We start from the raw sequence: 5,548 nt of genomic DNA on the forward strand, positions 1-5,548 counted from the left end.
TACGTGGATACGGTAAATGCGGTACATAGGCTACACCAAACTCGATTATTAAAGTCTTTAAAAGATAATTCCAAATCATATCGTGCTCCTATCACATGAACCGTGAAGGGTTTTTCCCCTCCTGAGAGCCTCTTAACTTACTCTCTTCGGTGATTTTGATCCGATGTAATTATTTTCCCCTAGCTTGCTGAAAATGGGACAGAGAAGACCTCAGAGCAGACACATGGCAATTTGTTGAGCAATGGGTTAAGCCTGCTTAAAGATTACATCAATGACATGCTGTCTGTGAAAGTCCATGCAGAGCAACTCAACAAGATTCTGGTTAGTAAAAAAAAATATATATATATTTATATCAGCATTTCTACTAAAGCTCTACTTAAAATCATAAAAATGCCGGGTTGGATAAATGCCAAAAAAACGCAAATAAAGGGCAAATGTTGCTGTCAAAGCATCAAGTATAATCCATTAATTAATTAATTAATCCCTATATTTTCCATATATATTGCTCATTTTGTCTGTTAATCATTGCAATGAGTTTGAAGACACACGGTATGTACATATAATAGAAAAGTTTTATACATGTGATTATATAGGTTTATTTAACGTATTTAATGTGTTAAAGGCACAAATCTTACTGTTTCAATTGAATGATCAGAAGATTAAATGATTATACACAAGCTAAAGGGATGTACAGTGTCACTATAAGTATGTAACTATGTAACTATGTAAGTACACAAGTCTATTTTTCCAAACTCTATTTGGGTTTGGTATGGGATACCATCCAGGATACCTTCCAAGATGCGATCCAATAATAAAACAATGAGCGATTCTCTACTGAAATCGAGTTTCTTATTTAAAATCAATCACAAGGCAAGTCATTGAACTAATCATTTCTCTTATTACAGGCCTTAATGAGTTTGAAACTTTCTCCTGAGGAACTCCAACTTTTAATTCATGATGTGAGTTACCTGAGTGGACACTCATTCCGTTTTTTGTGTTCTGCCTCGAAAGAAGTTAAGAACAAACACTAGCTACTTGACAATTAAAAAAGAATCTGTATACAATAGGAATTTGATGGCGCTATACAAAACAATAAATAATAACAACTTTAGAATTATAAGGTAATGCAGATTAACATAAGTCTGTGGAACCAGTGAGTTCTGGAGTTTGTGATCCTACTTGACTGGTTGGAAAAAAATACCATTATTTAGACTATTATTTTTATACAGATTTTAAGAGGTTTATTCATTAAAAGATGACAAAGCCCCAATGATTACTTACATTTTTGATATTGACGAAACTTGAGGTCCAAATGATTTTAAAACTTCCGGGGCCCAAAGATCGCCAGAGGCTTTATAGTTGAGGTTAACTAAAGCTGACCTCCTGAGGAAGTCTCAGGGAAGCTCGGAGCTCCTTGAATAGTTCAGTTTATGGATTTTCCTTATCTAATCATTGTCTTCTCCATCTTGTAGGTATATGAAACAGAACCAGTGAAGCTGAAAATAAACATAAAAGAGTCTCCAAAGCTGACCCAGGACAGTGAAAACGCGACATTTTCCATCTCTGCAACAGTGGATGGGTTTTCTTCTAAATCTGAAGATGAACCCGTTTTCACCATAGATTTTGTGAGTTTTCTATGAATTGTTATCTTTCACAAGTGTATGATACTCACAGGCATAAACAACCTGAGGTAGAGACTCGTGCACCTCTAAAAAAAAATGGCGGCAGAGGCCAGGAAGTCGGTTACAACTTCCTGTTTGGGCAAACAGTTGGATTCAAATGCAATCTCAACTCATCCTCTTATGCCCTCACCATGCCTTCGGTGGTTATCAGAGTACTAAAATATAAATCTGGACACCTTGAAAATAATAATAACAAAAATAAATAATTACTAATATTATTAATACAGGCTATAAATATTTTTCTTGTTTAGTCATGATTTGTCATTTTCTTGAAATTGGAACCTAGTGCAAAGCAATACCCAAACAGGACGGCAAGCAGGATTATTGCTTAATACCTGAGATAAATCGTGGGAGCCAGGAAACAGGATAAATAAAGGATTACGTAAAATATTTTTTGGAAATTGTGAGGCGTGGATCTCCTGTTTTGTACAATGGTGAGGAAACACGTGCAAGGGCATATGTTGTCTATGAGGAACGGTGCGATCTTTTTAATATGCAGCAACATAACCTCAGCAACTCTACATTAGTACTTTCTTTTTAAAGAAAAAAAAATAATGGATTCCTTTCTCTGAAAAGATAAATCTTATTTTTATTGAAACAAACATACATAACCATATACACGGAATTTATGGTGCCATCTACTGGCTACTTTAGGTATTGACTCCCGGTTTAGATTTAGGTAGAGTTTGAATGCTCACATTTTTCTAATTAGTTTGTTACATTTGGGTATTATCGTGAAAGAATGTTAATGCCATACAATATAGTCAAAGATGTATTTACCTAGGGATCTGCCCTAGGGCTGACCCACGGCAGCGCACCCAGCCATCCACTCCACAACCACGATCCTCAACGCAGAGTGCAGGGATATGACATCATATCAGTGCCTTTTCTAAGTAATTGTTATTATTTATCGTTTTATATAGTGTCATCATATTCCGCACGTGTCAGCTTGGCACAGCCTCCATGAGCCAACTGAGTAGATCAGAGATCTCCCTTGTGACCGCCATATTGGGCAGTGGCACACCATGGTGCCAGTTTTGCTGGACTGCCGCTCTCTAGACGTGACTAGCTGGCCACCCCATCACCCTATCATAAACTCTTAATGAAAACTAGAATTCTGTCCTTTATCCTATTATATGATTGGTCCTGCTAATACTGGCCAATACGTATGTCTGTTTATCTCATTTTATGAAGATGTTGTCTTACAGGACATATCACTGGATGCACAACTTTATGTTAAAGGCAACAAACTTTTCTTTCCTGTGACGGCAACGGGGTAAGGTCGTTTTATTGGTTCTTAACCAGCTTGTGAAACATTCTTTATGTTAAGGGCAATACAGTTCGGATCGTCAGATATTTTATGTGTTTTAGGAAGGGTGTTTTGGGTATAAAATATTCAATATTTATTGGGTAAGGATTTTACCTCCTAGGTCTTTCTATCCATCGTGCTTTCCCCTAGTGGTTTGAGAGGAGCTCTTTTTTCGTTCACAGCGGTCGTGGGGGATTAACCACTTTTATTGTAATAGGAATGACATTATGATAAATTAATTAAGATTTAGTTAATCTAGAAATTGGAATCTTCTACAAAGCCATAAGTAAGACGGTTGGCCAGGAAAATGGTTTATTGTTAACTTCTTTGCAGGGTTCCAAAGATACATTCATGGACCAGCAAGATAGGAAAAACGGGTGATTTAGATGTAAGTGGTATGTGTGAATGAACATATAAAATATAATGTAAGCCGTGGCGGATCAAATCGATACAAATCTCTTTTCTCCTGGTTTCCCCAAATTGGTGGGACATGTACTGATGGGACACCCCAATGTCCCCATGCGTCTGCCCAAAGCATGAGGAGAGCAGTAGAAGGCTGCTCCCCATTGGACCACCAAGAACATAGCACCACATGACTGATACCAATCTCCTGCACGTATGTCATCTGGGGGCCACTGGCCTTAAAGTGCCGGTGTTACCTTTCTTCCCTAGTCCTGCCCTTTCTAGAAGACTGTTGCGTTGCAAAGATATATTTAAGTATATACCTTGATATCTAAGTGCGGTAAGCGAATACTAATGACATGCAGAAGAACATGTTTCCGTGCGTGAATAATACAGATTTTGATTTTTCTGCCCCTAATCCGCAGTATGACAATCTGGAAGATTTCATAAAGAAATTCACCAACGAAAAGATATCGCCAATGATAAACAGTAAGTTTACAGCTTTCTTTACTTGAATGTGAATATTTCTAGGTCTGTATTCTGTAAATGGCACTTATATAGCTTATTATAGCATAATATACTAATTGCCATTTTATATACCCATTGAAATTAATTTATATGGTATGTTAATGCGGAATTGTTGCCGTCATAGCTGTGAAATGTGGGATTTGGGAAAAGTGACAAATTAGCTTTAAAAAAAAAAAACAAAAATAGTTTCCAATGGTGACATTGAGGTCTTGTTTATATTTTTGATACTGGCTGATAGCTTTGTAAAATATTGACTTTTTTTACTGTTTTGTTTTGCCTAAAGATTTGCAGATAAACATCAGAATTCCCCGTAAACCTGAAAAATCTAACGAGTCATTACAAGTGATGGTGGAACAGGTAAGTCTTCAGTTTCTTAGGACAAAAACGCTCATATCTCATTTGCATAATTATTAGTTTAAGATATAATATAAATGATATTATAATATAAATCTGCTTAATTTAAATATATTAGTATGACTTTCTCTTCTTTTCTCACATTTTCAATGCTATGCAATCAATACATATATATAGGAAGTGCCACTTAAAAAGGGCAGGAAGTGGGTGGGACCATTAAAAAGTGGGAGGGGTCAAATATTCCTCCCCGCCTCCTCCTATAGATTAAACCGCAGGCTCAGAGGGCTGATAATCAGCTCTAATATGGCGCCCCCTATAGTTCTATCGTATGGAAAGAATAGGGAAGTGTTCTTCCGGAAGTATATTTCTGCAACCTTACATACTCCTATGTCTCTCTCTCTTTTTTTTAATTACAAATTGGTATCTTTGTTTTCCAGGATTCTGTTGTGATACTCCCCAACATGACCAGCTAGAAAATTAAGCTGAAATTTCCTGGAACCCCTTCCATGATAATTCTGCAAACAAAAATATAAAAAATCAGAAACAAATTATATAAATGTATGGGTGGTAGTTAGAAAAAACATTAGGAGACTGATTAATAAAAAAAATGTGGTTGTGTATCTGTCCATGCCTTGTTAGTTTGCATCATATAGTATACATAAAGAATGGGTATCACAATCCTTGTTTGTCAAATTAGCTGACCCGTGTCACATCAAGCTGAGGGCTTGTCCAATGGCTGTGCTGCATCTAGTAATGAAGAGAGCCTATATAAGAGCAGAGCAGGCAGGGGATCCGTTCATTTCACTGTGACCGCTTTATGTGACACTGCGGTGCTGTACCTGAGCATTTCACAGAGTGAGATTCTTCAGTGTGAGACGTGGTGAGCCTCAGCCTACCATTTCTCACAGCGTCTAAGACTCTCAATCTTTTCAGTTTAATTCATTTAAGTAATGTCATTAATTATTTTAATTTGGTTATGGAATCAGCAGAGCGTTGGCTACTTTTACTCCCTCAGCACTCGGCGATCCTGCTCTGTGACTTTCCCTGGTCTCCTGCTTCATGGCTGAGTTGTCGCTGTTCCTAAACGCTTCCACTTTCCAATACCACCACTTACAGTTGACCGTGGAATATCTAGCAGAGATGAAATGTCACAAACTAACTTATTGCAGAGGTGGCATCCTTTCACAGTACCACGCTTCACTGGGCTCTTCAGAATGACCCACTTTCCTTGATTTTATACACCCGTGGCAATGGGTCTGATTGAAACACCCGA

General features: G+C 37.4%; 1 long non-coding RNA gene across 1 annotated transcript; it reads left to right on the top strand.

Annotated features, from left to right (window-relative positions):
• Nucleotides 1–277: 277 nt before the first annotated feature.
• Nucleotides 278–1,582, top strand: LOC128471529 (uncharacterized). The gene is made up of 3 exons (XR_008346113.1): nucleotides 278–321; nucleotides 906–959; nucleotides 1,473–1,582. It is a non-coding gene; the product is annotated as an uncharacterized LOC128471529 (long non-coding RNA).
• The last annotated feature ends 3,966 nt before the right edge of the window (nucleotides 1,583–5,548 follow it).

This window comes from Spea bombifrons, chromosome 13 (genome assembly GCF_027358695.1).
Source record: "Spea bombifrons isolate aSpeBom1 chromosome 13, aSpeBom1.2.pri, whole genome shotgun sequence".
NCBI lineage: Eukaryota > Metazoa > Chordata > Amphibia > Anura > Pelobatidae > Spea > Spea bombifrons.